The sequence below is a fragment of the Macadamia integrifolia genome, unplaced genomic scaffold, assembly GCF_013358625.1.
Source record: "Macadamia integrifolia cultivar HAES 741 unplaced genomic scaffold, SCU_Mint_v3 scaffold319, whole genome shotgun sequence".
Lineage (NCBI taxonomy): Eukaryota > Viridiplantae > Streptophyta > Magnoliopsida > Proteales > Proteaceae > Macadamia > Macadamia integrifolia.
Genome location: NW_024869281.1, coordinates 86893 through 102860, shown reverse-complemented (window position 1 = coordinate 102860; position 15968 = coordinate 86893). Strand labels below are relative to the sequence as shown.

Genomic DNA, 15968 nt, shown 5'->3' with positions numbered 1-15968 from the left:
AATAAGTAAATTCTCCCTACTTGATTCCAATAAAAATAGTATCTTATCATGGTAAAACATTGATAAAAACCAAAAGTGCAGTAAAATAATCTTTTGTTTGATGTCCATAAAATTATTTTCATTCAAGCACTTTAAAATAAGTTTGACCGAAACATAACTTTTTCATCACAACTTACATTTAAGTAAGACAAAGTTTTCCTTCACCAGGTGGTGAAGTTCACCACCCCCCATCCTAGGGTTCACAAACCCTTATAGGGTTTTAGTACCTTTCCCAAAACCCCCTCAAGATACCCCTTGTGTGCATTTAAAGCATCCATGGTAAATGGACTCTCATTCACAATGGCATTCAGAAATCTTGGTCCTTTAAGTAATCTTAAGATTTGTTGGGAAACTGGTTTTGTGCTCTACCTAATACAAAAGTCAATGTAAAACTAAAATCATTTGACCAGTCAAACTTAAAAGAGAACAAGAACATTTCTCTAAATGTTGATTTTTTATGAGTCGATGAGGATTAATGTTGATTTTTTATTACATGTAAAATACTAAATAATGTTCAAAAATTAACACTTGGGCGCACTTAGGCACCTCTCCACCACCTTGGGTCGCCTTAACAAATATGATCCTAAATGCGTAAAATTGAATTGAAGCACTTCAATTAATACAGAAATGCAAAAAATAAGTAAAGAAAATCACGAGGAATGATTAACTGATAATAAAATAAAGAAAGGGAAAATCAGAAGCTCATGATGTACCTTAGAAACAAGCAATGCAGCCAGTGGTCTTTGTGTAAATCCTTCATCCTCATACAGACTTTCACTGTACATAAAAAAGGATGCCATCAACGAATCATGCTTATGAACTTAGAATGCCATAATAAACTAGTTCCAACATTATGCTAACAACCAGACCCATAGTCTGTGGCTTTGGTTCATACACTGCCATGCCATCAATAAATTTCCCACTGTTTGCAAAGTTAAACAAAAGGCAACTACATTCTCTCAGACTGTCAATTATGTTGGTCAAGTTGACAAACATAAAGACCTGAACATTTTAATTAAAGGTGATCTTCGAGCACCGTTGCGCACTAGCTTGTGTTGTAGCTTTGCAGCTTGAACAAAAACAAAATACAATAAATGTTCATCATCATGCAACATAGTTGACATGCAATCAAGCAGGGGAATTGGGAAGACCAACAAAAGATTCCCCCTCCCCTTTTAGCAAGGGTTAATCACAGCACATCAAAAGAATAATCCATGTTCTCAGAATGCCAAAATAAAGAACTGATTGTGTGAGTTGAAAATACCAATTATAACAAAAGCTTCTCAACCAATAGAGAGCTTCCAACATAAATAATGGTATTGATGTAAGATTGAGTCACAAGTGATCCAATCCCATGTAGGATATTTAGTAAATTCAATAAAAATCAGATTCAGGGCCAGATAGTATGAACAAAACAAAAATAAGAGAATAAAGGGAAGAATGGGGGTAGGGGAATGGCTATCTCAGCCTGGGTCTCTCACCCTCAGCTATCTCAGATGATGATCATCCTTTCTCAGGAAATAATTTTGCAGATAGTAAAAATAAACTTTCATTCAATCAAATTCGTGTTCAAGGTTGTAGTAGCCCCTTATAAACTTATATAGAAGACTCAAATGTCAAAATTGATTCAAACACTAAAAATGAAAGGCCTAACCCAATCCTTAACTAATTGGAAAACCTAAACTAACTAGAAAATTGAAATAACAAAGAAAATAGACTCAAAACAAGACTCTTACTAAACTAATAAATTAAATCTCGTTTTCCTACTTTCTACCCATATTTTATGCCCCTTAAAGTGACACATTATAAAGAAAACTCATAAGATCAAAGGTCCAACACATAAATAACCCAACCCAAGGCTTATTTCCAATAAAATAAGCCCATTAAGTGACTTATCCGCCTCATGTATCTTCGAAGTTAACGAAGAAATTGATTTAATTTGAATGTTAAAAAAATAAACAATCACTACCAACTCTCCCCCAGATATGATCCTAGGGTTCAGAAAGCCTATTTGGGTCGCTTATGGTCCCACATGAGCAATGGACTAATCAAATCAACACCTTAATGGCAAAACAATAAATAAGTGAAAGCTTATAATATAGTGGCAAGACTGTAAATAAATGGAATCTTAAAAGGGTACATTGGTAGCTTAAATGGGTGTTGGGATATGATGGTAAATAGGATTTATTGTAAGGGGACAAACTTGGAACAAAAATGAAATAGAGAATATGAAGTAAAGAGTAAAAGGAGGGGTAAACTTGGAACTCAACAAATAAAAGAATTAAAACCCATGTATTGCAGGACTGAGGGAGTTTCTTCAACCTTTGATAAGAAGAGAAACCCAACGGTAGTGAGACTCAATTCAGGAGGAATATCTCAGTCAATACAGCACCATTCGACTCAAAATTTCAGAGTAGGGTTATCAACTCATAGGACTCTAGGATCTATTCAACAAACACCACAACCAGCAATGACAAGGTAATTAAAATTTCTTTGAATTCCATTCTTGCGTTAAAACAAAACTCAGGTTTGCTTGAAGACCTGGTTCTTATCACAGGATTGTGTTACGGTTCCAAATTGTCACTATGCGAATCGCCCTTCACTTTATGAAAAAAGAAAAACCTATGAAGATTTTAAAGGGAACAAATGTGAATCGATGAGGTTTAATCCAAGTATGGTGGACAGCAAGCAGCTCTGGAAGACAAACTCTAACTCTATGACTCCATCAACAGGAATAAAATAAAAAATAAAAAATAAAAAATAAAAAATAAATAAAAAAAACTAACTAAACAAAAATAAGTCTTATATCCTACGAATAACTGCATCACCTTCCCAGTTCACCCAGAACTGTTCCTACCAAGTACCGATTCTTCAAATTGAAATACAAAATCCTTTGAGCTGACTGATGTACTTTGGGCAGATCTCAGAATAAATGCATTTCAACTGAGCTAATTCATTAAGTGATCTACCTTTATCACCCTTAAACATAGGCCTGCTGCAAACTAAGGAATCCCTCCCTCAGGTGCATATATAAGCCAAACAGTAACCATGGTCTTAGATAGGATCTGCCTTTACTCAGAATACCACAAGTTTCTGAATTTTGATAATGCATGAAATCAAAATCAGCACCAACATGCTTGGGAGAGATTAGCTAAAACTAAACAGAGCAAAACCGAACCCATAGGACACATTAACACCATTATATCCAAGAACTAATCCATTTAATCCGTTCGTCATAAAGTTTAGGTGTGCTTCCCACCAAAATTTCTCAGAACTTCTAGTGTACACAATTTCAAAGAGGTATTGACATCAGGAAATGCCCCTAAGTGTACAACTAATGCCTAATAAATGTACAATATACTCTTTCATAATCTAGTAGATGAAATTCTATGAAGAATTCTAACATAGTTTACGCAGCAAGCAGATACAGGTTCAGGTTTTGTACAAAGTGTCAGTCTTCCAATCTCAGAAAAATGATAGACCAATCGAGACCACCTAAAACACAGGTGATCAAAGAGTGTAAAATTACTAACTAAAAGAGGAACTTTTCGTAATTCACTAGTGGATATTCCTTAAGAAAAAAGTATCGCAAATTTTCAGTAAGGACACATTTAAAATAATAATCCATAATTATCTCGAAAACCCTAAATCAACCCCAATAAGGCAATTCGTTCTAGAAATTCATCAACATTCTTTGTTCTTTAGTTCTTCACAACCCCAAAACCGTAATTCCAAAACCCCCAAGACCAAACCACAAGAACAATCTACAAATGCCCAATAACAATTTCACCAACAAAACAAAAAAGAACCCATCTTTATCTGCCACAAAGAGATCCAGAACGAACTACAATGAAGTACTACTTCAACAGAAATAATAAAACCAAGCAAGATATCAGAACATACATGATGGGGACACTAGTGGAAATCTCGGGCCAGAAGTAATCAACAAATGTGTTGAGATTGGAAAGAGCGTGGAGCTTCAACGTAGGGTGAGGCTCGTTCAACATCGCCAAGAGCCCACTTGCAGAACTCACCATCGTCGCCATGGCAATACAAACTCGAACAGTCTTCCACTTTTCTTCCCCCTCACCTCCTTTTTTAGGGTTTCGTCACCTAAATTAGAATTAATAGCACTAATGATTAGATTCAAAAGGAAGAAATACACATAATGATAAAAACATTAAAAGGCTAACCTTAACCTTCCGTTTTCCTCCTTTCAATCTCTGAGCTGATGAAGAAAAAAAACCAGAGAGACAGGGAGAGAAGACTAACAGTAGAAGTAAACAACCACAACAGAGGAGAGAGAATTTTCCGGTTTGGGTTTTCTTGTAGATCCAGCAATCTCAACTAGTTGCCCCTCCTTCAAAGAAAAAACCAAACTCTGCTTTGCGAAACATAGTAACTTTACCCCTCAAGTTGTAATTTTGAAAGGGAGGTCTTATTGGAGTCCACGTCAGTTCTTTCCTGGAGTCCAACCCGTTGGGTTGGAATCTCTTTAGTCGGGATTAAAAGAATATAGGATCCAGTTTTTAAGTAGTATGGTGCCTTTGTATGGAGATAAGGGTAGAAATGTAATTACACATTCTTCTCTCTCACTCCATCCAACGGTTGGTAGTGGTGTAATTACACATTCTCCTCTCCCACTCTATACTACTGTGCATAAAGCCTATTGCTAGACTATAATACTTCTGGGTCCTTGGGCAAGTGGTGTCAGTTTTTCTAAGGATCGTATTCTTTTTCTTTCAAAACCTTTGTATGTTTTTTCAATATGCCGCCCCCCATAGTGTAGCAAGATAACAAGGTGGGCCGTGGGGGTGATGTGAGAATTTGCACTTATTTGTATCTATCTCGTGATCAGTCTACTAATTTCATTGATCACACTCGGTGTTGTTTTGCCATTTGCTTCAAATAATTATACATATCCTAAAAATTGTCATTGTATCCTTTTAATTAACAAACATAGCCAAGGGTTTCATAACCGAGTATAGTTTTACACCAATAGGAGGAAGAGGTGATGAATCGTCCAATAAAGGTGGGTATTTATTAAGAAGAGAAGTTGCGAGACCCATTAGTGGGATGTGAGAGGGCATGCGTATGAATATGCTCACTGACATACCATAAATATAACAGACCAATGAAAGACACTACATGGAAAACGAGCAGACGAGCAGGGAATCACGTGAGCTTGTACGTGACTCGTGATGACCAAACGAGCAGACGAGCAAGAAATCACGTGAACTCGCACATGACCCATAAAGACCGAATGAGCAGATGAGTAGGGAATCAAGTGAGCTTGCACGTGACCCATGATGACCAAATGAGCAGGAAGCCTATGAGGACTAAACGACCATACGAGCAAACGAACAAACGAACAGACGAACATGAAGCCTTGCTTGAACCAGATGAGCAGAAAAGCAGGTAGACATTCAGGCAACCTCTTAAAGAATAGACAAGGATAAACACGTGAATAATACGGTTGTACACACTGAAAGGCCACAAAGCGAGCAAGCACGGACAAAAAGGGGAACACCACGAACGGCCATACCTAGCTCTTGAATAACTCCCCACACGATAACCCAGGCTAGGACGAACCCCAAAATTCAGGATTGGGGTCAGCCAGAAAGAGACATGATTACGTAAAGGAAGGGTAATCACGAGCTTAGTTGCGGATTTCGCAAATGAGTGACCGCAAAGCAACCACAAAGGCGGCCATGGAGGACTTGGCAGATGGGAGAAAAGACCATTGGTGTACGAGGGAAGTTATCTACCAAAAAGACGTATAGAGAATAAGACTCGTCCATCATTAAGATCCCAACGGATCCATATAGGTATAGGACATGACATTAGACGTACATAACGGGAGCTCACCAACCATTGTGGCTTGGACGCTCCCACAAGGGCTCGCCATACCGAAGGATCAACCATCTCGGGAAGGAGGGACCTCGAAACCAAGGAAAACTTGGATTAAGGAACACTATAAGAAGGAAGTTCGAATGAAGAAAGAGGTATGCAATATTGAATCCTCAGAGTTTGTGTAACCTTTCCCCACTGGTTACTGACTTAAGCTTCGGAGAGCCCTTCCTAGAGATCGGCTCAATCCAGGCATAATCTTTTATCTGTGACTTACAGGAAAAGCGTAAAGAGGAAAATCAGAATCTACACTAATGCCACGCTTCCTTTTCCCATGGTTTATAGGACAAAGTTTTCTTTCATCACATAGTGATGATCCAAATGACAAGGCCCCTGTTAGGATTAGATCTCCAGATGGATGATGGAAACTTCTTAGGAAATCCATCCCCCTAAGTTCCTAACGTATAACGTTCCAATCCAACGACAATATTTTGACTTGAGAGCTACAACTAGAAATTGAAGTATGGTGGGAATGAGATCCACAAGGCCATGTTTGCTTGACAGAGGAAAGTGGTGGGAAACTACCACAATATGAGTGTTTGGATAAGTGGAGTGAAAAACTTATCAGACACGTTCATTAAATGTAATTATTGTCATTTGTTGACTTAGCACTCAATGTACTCAATTTTTCTCATCTAATTCACTTTCAAAGTTCTACCAATTTGATAATATTCATGGAAAAGTTGATTTTGTGTCTACCTCCTTTTATTTCCTCTCTTTTCCACAAAATTTCACCTTGCTTCTATTTTTTTTATTTTTCCCACCAAATTTTACCCCACTAACATGTTCTATTAGGGCCCTTCTGTTTAGAAGGGTTTTGATGGGGTGGGATTTTAGGGGTGGGACTATGGTATGGATTTTTCAACCCCATGGAAAAGTGTAACATTTGATTGAGTGGGGTAGGAAAGTGTCCATACAACATTGGGTTTAGAGCTTTTCATGTCTCCTGATGTGGCCTTCACCCCACCCCTTCCATATTTGGTAGGACTTTGTGGGGCGGTAAACTCTCTCTCTCTCTGTCTCACTCTCTGTCATTGTCGGCTTCTTCTTCTTCTACTTCCACCTACTGTATTATGGAAAACTAGAAAAATGAGATCACGGAAAATCGGAATACATTAACAGATGGGATCAAAAAAGAAGAAGATGTTGTAGATCAAACAGAAAAAATGAAAGAAAAAAAAATGGGGAATTGAACAAGAAGAAGAGGAGGAGGAGAGAATGAGCTGAACTAATTAACTAAATAAATCTGCAAACCCCAAAGCTCATAATCCAAGATCCCAAATCTTTTAAGGGAGTAATAAATCTTGGGCTTGTAGAGACACGATACTATTGGAGGAATTTGGTTTGGCTTTTCCCATTGGAGGAATTTGGTATTTTTGTTTTGGGATTTTGGGTTTATAAGGGTTGGGGTTTCCTTTGTTTCTTAGTCTACAAGATCAGATAGAAAAAAAGGAAATAAAAAACCACATCACTCTTCCGCATGCATTGCAAGGGTAGGAAAAAAAAAACCCAGATGGATCAAAGAGGAAGAAGATGTTGCAGATCAAAAGAAAAAAAAAAAGGAGAGAAGGGGGGAATCAAACAAGAAGAAGAGGAGGAGAGAAGGAGATGAATTGCAAGACCAAACAGGAAAAAAAGAGAAAAATGAGGGAATCTAACAAGAAGAAGAGGAGGAGAAAGAGATGTAGGGGGCCTATGGTTATGCACCCGCTAACTCTTCCGCCTTTCTCTCCTAACCTTCCCCATTTTGATTCCTAAAAAATCTATCCAAACGGTCAAGGAATGGAGATGAACAATAACTATTCAGCACTTTCCTATTATGTGTCTCACCCCACTAACATATGGGACCCACAAGTCAGGGATTCCCACCTCAAACTCCCCTCTAAACAAACGGACCCTTATTCCCTGCCCTTCAACAAACTAAGCCTAAGAGAAGAGGTGGGGGAATTTAGGAACAACCACAACTCCTGTTTGTTTTGGTTGGACCATTTGAGTCAACTACAACTCAGCCTAGGTGTACAAACAATCAATCTAGTATTTAGGCTCTGTTTGGTTGGACTTTTATTTTGGTTTAAGGGAGCTATTTCAACTTTTCAGACCATTTGGTATGATTTTTGCACCTAATTCTAGGGAAATTGAAATCAAGTTGAATAAAAATATTGAAATAGCCGGTGAGTTTATTTTTATTTATTTATTTATATATATATATATATATATTTTTTTTTTTTTTTATAAGCAAAAGAAAGCCTTGCATTAGTTCAAGTTACATACTGGATCATATCTAATTATAGGTAATCTAGTAGTTATAGTTTCTTACGCTAGATACTTAAGTTCGGCTAGAGACGAGTGTCCAGTTATATTACAAAAGGTGGGATACTTAGAATGAGTCTCTATTTCATGGCATAGCATAACTAGAGTTGTAGGCCATAACTCCAAAAGTTTTTGAAACTGCTTTGCAAAAAGAAGATCGATCTCCATCACATCATTCCATACTTGATCCATGACCCACTTGTTCATTCTCACTCAAGCCATCCCTTGATGGAGTCTTAGAGCATCCGCCTCACCACTTTTTCCTGTCAACACATAGTTTGCTTCCCATAAGATATTGGTGTGTTGAGATATGAATTTAAAAGCCCATGCAAACAACTTTTATTTTTCATCTTTGATACTTGTAATGATTAGAACATTTGAGGTGGATTGCAAAGCTGATGGGTTTGATAGAGGAGCTAACAAAGGGGTAGGAGTTGATATCACCCGGTCTTTTGAATTTGTTGTGATACCGTTCACGATCCAAAATTCGATTTCCTTAAAGATCCCCGTGACATTTTGTTTATGAGTGGAGATCAAGGTTTTATTTCTATAGCTCCAAATAAATTAACACGTTATTATTAGTACAGAAAAAAACCATTTCAGACCTTTTTTTTTTGGAATAAACCCGGATGAGAAGCAAAAGGAGACTAACTCCTTAGTGGAGTTGCATGGAAGACGAAACAGTTTGAAACCTAGGGTCCCCGATGTCCAAATCTTATTTGCTAGTTCACACTCAAACAAAATATGAAAAGTAGATTCTCTCTAAGAGAGGCAAAAGGAACAAAGAGGGTCAATATCCACCCATTTTGACAAAATATCCTTTGTCGGGATTCATTCATTGATCATTCTTCAGAAAAATATCTTAAACTTCTGGTGGATATTGATTCTCCAAAAGAATCACCATCATCGAGAGCAAGGAGAAGAGCAACGACACCTGTTTGAGCAGCCATTGAAGCTAGTTAGTGATCAGGTTTTAAGAAATGTTGCTGCTAACTTAGTTGAGAAGGACCAATCCTTTGAGAGGAGGCACCACCACTTGTCAGGTAGATGAGAGAATGGGGTTTGAACAATTATAGTGGTTAGATTGGCAGGAAGCATAGTATTTAACATATCCAAGTTCCAAGTATTGTTCAGAAGAACATAACTTATTCGGATGTGTGGGAGATTGGATGCATTACTAGTAATACATGTTTCACGTATTTTAATTGTTTAGTTTTGTGGGTGGACCCATGGGTCGAACCAGAAAGAGGTGGTAGCTCCATCTCCAATCTTTCGAACAACAATGGTTTTTAGTATTGGGAGAATTGTGTGATGCTATTCCAACATGGAGATCCCCTAACTTTCAAAGTTTTAGGGTGAAATATGGATCTCTTTGCAAAGTACTTAGATTTAAGGATTCTGGCCCAAAGACTATCCATATTGGAGAGGAGCCACCAACCAAGTTTAAGGAGCAGTGCCTTGTTTTAAGTTCCAGCATCTCTGAATCCAAGACCACCAAGATTTGTAGGTCGGCAGATCTTGTTCCATCCAATAAGATGAGCTTTCCTATTGTTTTCATCATCACCATTCCAAAAATGTAGAAGAATTGAGTTCAGAGATTTGCAAACATTTTTAGGAAATGTAAAACATGACATGAGATATGATGGTATAGAGGCGAGGGAAGGTTGAAGAAGTATAACTCTACCAGCAAAAGACAATAATTTTGATTTCCACAAGCCTAGCTTATTTTTTACTCTATTCACAAGATTTTTAAAATTCCTAGATTTATTTCTAGAATGGACAATATTGGTACCCAAAAATTGTGAGTCGGGTCCCATTTCCCAGATTCCGATTGTCTTACAAAGGGAATTTTTGGTATGATCATCCACATTGGAGCTAAATAGAAGGCCACTTTTATCAAAGTTAATGGTTAGCCCACAGAGATAAGAAAATAGGTCAAGAATGCATTTTATAGTGGCAAGATCATCTTTCATACTCGACAAAAAATAAAGGTATCATCCGCAAAAAATAAATGTGATACCTCAGGGGCGGATCTAGTAATTTTGATACCTTTAAACATATTTAATTCTCTGTACGCTGTCAAGAGTCTTGAGAGCCCTTCCATAACCATTATAAACAAAAATGGGCTTAAGGGGCATCCCTGTCGGATCCCTCTAAATGGTTTGAAAAAATTGAGAGTTGAACCATTTAATTTCATGGAAAATGAGGAAATACTTCCCAGGTTGTGAACAAGCTTGGTCCACAATTTGCCAAATCCCAAGAATTGAAAAATGGCTAAAAGGAAACCCCATTCTACTTTATCATATGCCTTAGCCAAGTCCAATTTTATGGCAACAAATCTTGACTTACCTTTTCCTTTTGACGAAGTGAAAGATTTCCTGTGCAATGACAATATTATCAGTGATTTGTTGTCCAGGGACAAATGCAGCCTGGTAGGGGGGAGATGATTTTCCACAGAATTGGTTTTAAATGAAAGGCCAAGATTTTTGCCTCAAATTTGTATGTGACATTACAAATGCTAATGGGTCGAAAATCAGTCACCACTTGAGCATTGTCCTTTTTTGGAATCATGCAGAGCAGAGTGTGATTGACATTTGGGGGAAGGGATCTTGATTAGAAGAAATTTTGGATAAAGGAAATGATGTCAACATTGAGCAAGTCCTAGAAATTTTGGAAAAAGATAGCTTGGAATCCGTCATGTCCTGGGGCCTTGAAAGGGCCAATGGAGAAGACAACAATCTTAATTTCCTCAATGGATGGTGGGGTGGTGAGGGAAGTTACATCCAATTCACCTAGGGGGGGGGGGAAGAGACATTCTACAAAGTGAGGATCCAAAGGGTTTGAGGTCGTGAAAATTTCTTGAAGAAAGGTTGCAAAGGACGTGGCCATTGCACAAGGATTCTCGATTTTATTCCCATTTGAATCCATAATGAAATTGATTTGTCTTTTGTATTGGTTGACCTTAGCCATAGTGTGAAAGAATTTTGTGTTTTGGTCACCCAAAAGAATGAAGTCTTGTCTAGACTTTTGGTACCAGAATTTCTCCTCCACATCCACAATCCTCGAGAATTTACTTTCAATGTCATTGAGATTAAGAGTACAATGATTATTTTCAGAGATAAGTTGTTGAGAGATCAGGTTGCTCTTAATGTGTTCAATGTGACCAAAGACATTTCGGTTCCAGAGTGAGAGGGATCTAATTAGAGAGGCAAGTTTGGTCATGATATTGTCATTGGGGTCAAGAGAGAGCCATTTGCTTGAACAGAAGGACAAGAATTCCGGATGATGCGTCCAAGCATGGTGGTAATGAACCAGCTTTCTACAGGATGATGTCACTTGAGCAGTGTTTAAAAGAATGGGGTTATGGTTTGATCCCAGGGATGATTTCTTGGTGAGGGTGACCATCGGGCACCGGGAAATCCACATATTGTTGGCATAGGCTCTGTCAAGGGTTTCTTTAATCAGATTTGGTGGATGTTGTCTGTTGGACCAGGTGTATGTGTTCCCCTTCAATTGAACACTGTGAAAGCTGTACTTGGAAAGCACCTCTTCTAGTTTCAAGGATGATGGTGAGTGTTTAAAGGGTTTCCCTCCAAACTTGTGTTATTGTGAAGGAACTTCATTAAAATCTCCAAGAAGAAGGGTGGGTGAAGAATGAGTTTGCAGGAAAAGGTCAAGTTCTTGCCAGAATTCTAATCTACAAGTGGGTTGTGGTGGAGCATAAATACAGACAAGGGCCCAGGAGAAAGGGAGATCTGTAGAGGGTTCGAATTGAACCATAATGCTCCATTGGTTCATATGTAAAATTAAGAATTTCACATGCTTTTTGATAAGCAACCAGATCCCACCTTTTTTTCCTGCTGAGCTAGAACTATTAGTGAAAATGTATAAGACAAACTGACTTGAGTGTTTTAATGGTTTGAAATTAGCATGGTGTAAGGGTAAATACCTTTTTTGCGCTTTTTCTCTCATTTCTCTTCTATCCTTCCTTCTCACCTTTGGCCTGCCTTGGATTAAATGGCCTCCAAAGCATGGTCTGGTGACTATTGAGGGGATGGGGAAAGCACGATTTTTGGAGTCGCCATCTAAGATTCAGGGCCTAGAACCCTATGGTGGAGCCCAATTTCGATCCAGGGATCAAGCTCGAATAGGGGGTTGGTTCCCTGCGAAAGGAAGGAATCCCCTAATTTGACTTCATAGCTTGGTCTGTTCCAGAGATAGGTGTCCGTGTCAGGTTACGAGTGTGGGAAGGTGTTAGGCACTCACCTCGCCCAGAATTCCCGATCTTTCTACCAGAAGCTTGGATTTCGAATATTCTCCCCCGAGAATTTTAGCAGTCTAAGCTAGCATAGTTCTCTTACATAAAATAACACAAACATATATATATATGAACTGGCTTGAAAGAATTCTACATGAAATAATGAAATTTACATAAAATAATGAGAAATGCATCTATTTTACCTACATATACGGGCTATGCTCTATGACAGGAAAATCATGATCATTATTTTATGTGAGAAACACATGCGATAACATATGAAATAATGAAACAAACTACATTTGATGGACAGATGCAAAAATTAATATATTAAACTACAACGGTAAATCCTTATTTTATGCAATAAACACGTAAAACAAATATATACAGAAATGAGGCAAATAAAATTATAATATAATATTCACATGATAATAATCGATGAAAATGATGAATTTTCTGATTATTTTCCTCGACTCAGAGGCATCGATTTAATTTTCTTCTCTCCTTCTTGGAGAAATTAAAAACTCCTGGCACCTGGGTAAGAAAGGTGACAAGGCACGTGTATGTTGGAATCAGCTCGGGAATTTTGGGCAGAGCTTCCGCACCATATTTCTAGGGTTGGAATTAACTCAGGAATTTTGGGCAGAGCTTCCACGCCATTTTTCTAGGGTTGGAATCAGCTCAGGGATTTTGGGTAGAGCTTCTGCACCGTTTTTTTACGGTTGGAATCAGCTCAGGGATTTTGGACAGAGCTTCCTTGCCATTTTTCTAGGGTTGGAATCAGTTAAGGAATTATGGGCAGAGCTTCCATGTTGTTTTTCTAGGGTTGGAATCAGCTCAGGGATTTTGGGCAGAGCTTCCGCACCATTTTTCTAGGGTTGGAATCAGCTCAGGGATTTGGGGCAGAGCTTCCGCGCCTTTTTTCTAAGGTTGGAATCAGCTCATAAATTTTGGGCAGAGATTCCGCACCATTTTTCTAGGGTTGGAATCAGCTCAAGGATTTTGGGCAGAGCTTCCGCATCATTTTTCTAGGGTTGGAATCAGCTCAAGGATTTTGGGCAGAGCTTCCGCACCATTTTTCTAAGGTTGGAATCAGCTCAGGGATTTTGGGCAAAGCTTCCACACCATTTTTCTAGGGTTGGAATCAGCTCGAGAATTTTGGGCAGGGCTTCCGCGTCGTTTTTCTAAGGTTGGAATCAGCTTAGGGATTTTGGGCAGAGCTTCCACATTGTTTTTCTAGGTTTGGAATCAGCTCGGGAATTATGGGTAGAGCTTCCGCACAGTAATAAAAATATTGAATTTAAATAAAAAGAATTTGAATATGAGTCTGATACTAACCTGATATGGACAACCTAGACAACCTGGGCTTTGGGCTTCCGATAACTTCAGCTAGCTTAAGATTCTTCCCTCTTTTTCTTTCTTCTCTTTTTTTCTCTCTCTTTTGGAACTTACTCTCTGTTGCTTTCTGTCTTATTTTTTTTTTTACCTGTTGCTTTGTCCTAGATTTTGTAGTGACCTATGGGTCACTATTTATAGGAGAGGAGGAAGGGTAGGGATGTAAAAACACCCAAAGCTGTGAGAGGGGGTCCAAATCCTTGTAAGCCCCCCACAAATTCGTGTAAGGGCTTACACGGATATGTATTGTGTAAAGGTTTACACGGACCCCCCCTTCGTATCACCCCGTTAGTGTACGTGTCACCCTGACAATAGGTACGTGTCACCCTGTTGAGCTTTGAAATAGTACGTGGTACCCTCTTACACCTCTAGATACTCCCCTAGACCTGGGGCTACTCCCTAGCCTGGGCGGCGGTAGCCTTTGGTGGAGTCCTTATCTCATCAATAGCAGTCGGTAAGTCTTGGTTTTGGATAGGGTCTGGTTTAAGTTCAAGGTTTGATTTTGGTTTGATTTAAAAATTTGATTTTGGTTTGATTATGGTTTGATTTATGGTTTGATTATAGATTTTATAAAAAGTTGGATTAAGGTATGATTATGGTTTGATTTTAAGGTTTGACTATAGGTTAAATTATAGTTTGATTATGGTTTGATTTAAAGTTTGATTTTAAGGTTTAATTTTAATTTGAATTATGGTTTGATTATAGCTTTGAATTATGGTTTGAATTTAAGGTTTAATTTTAATTTGAATTATGGTTCGAATTTAAGGTTTGATTATGGTTTGATATAAGGTTTGATTATAGTTTGATTTTGGTTTAATTATAGGTTTGATTAAGGGTTTGATTTTAATTTGATTAAGGTTTTTAAGGTTTAATTTAAGTTCGTCTAAGGTTCGATTATGGTTTGAGGTTTGGGTTTAAGTTCAGGTTCTAGTTGGGTTTAGGGTTTAGGGTTTAGGGTTTTGATTAGGGTTTAGGGTTTAGGGTTTTGATTAGGGTCTAGGGTTTCAATTAGGGTTTAGGGTTTAAATTAGGATTTAGTTTGGTTCAGGAACTAGTCTGGTTCAGGGTTTGGTCGGGTCTGGTCTGGTTCAGGGTCTAGCCTGGTTCAGGGTTTGGTTTGGGTTGGTTTGGTTTAGTTCAAGCTTTAGGGTTTGGTTTGGTTTGGGTTGGTTTGGTTTGGTTCAGGGTTTTAGGTTTGGTTCAAGGTTTAGGGTTTGGTTTGGTTTGGGTTGGTTTGGTTCAGGGTTTAGGATTTGGTTCAGTTTGAGTTGGTTTGGTTCTTTCTGGTTTAACTGGTTCAAAGTTCAAGTAGGCATTACGTCACATCTGGTTTTCCCTTTTTTTTATATAAGATATCAATGAGACCGTATTTCCAAATACTTTCCAATGATACGGGGATCGAGCATCTGCTAGGCTTGATTGTCATCTTCTAGAAAAAGGTATTAATGACCACTTCTGGTCACATTCCTTGCATCATTTAAATTTTGACCAATCACTAGTTCTGGGATAGTCTGGATTTGTGCCGAAAATTTAACTTCTTTTCGAAAGAGAAAATATATGTCTCCTCATTACCCGTAATTCATCATTGCCGAGGGGGGGACAAAATTTGGTACCTACACATGGTCATAAATATTTGTTTCACAAAGAAAGACACAGTCAGCCAAGGTATTGGAAATGTGTTTATTGAGACACATTCTTTTAGCTTTGGCATGTAGTCCTCTAACATTCCAGCATAGAATCCTCATGATGTCTCTGCTATTCACTCTAAACGGTATTGGTAGGGACTCTTCAGTAGGGGTGCACAACTTAACACATAAGAATAGTGCATAGAAAAACCAAGAAAGCTAGAATATTAAGGTCCTTAAGTGGGTGGGTGTGTGATGTTGCAGATAATTTATATACAAGTGGCTTAAGATGGGTACCTTAAGACATGAATTTCATTAAGAAAAATGACTTCATAAAACATGCACAGTAAGTACCTTGGAATAAACTATCTACTCATATAACATGAATGAAGATCAAACCAAGATAAAACCAAGGTCAAGAGAACACAGAA

The 15968-nt window shown here is 38.2% G+C and overlaps 1 long non-coding RNA gene across 1 annotated transcript; it reads right to left on the bottom strand.

The window, feature by feature from the left end:
* Nucleotides 1-729: 729 nt before the first annotated feature.
* On the bottom strand, nt 730-4438 carry LOC122067875. The gene is made up of 3 exons (XR_006136899.1): nt 4233-4438; nt 3943-4152; nt 730-816 (listed from the first exon to the last, which is right to left on the bottom strand). It is a non-coding gene; the product is annotated as an uncharacterized LOC122067875 (long non-coding RNA).
* Between the last annotated feature and the right edge of the window lie 11530 nt (nt 4439-15968).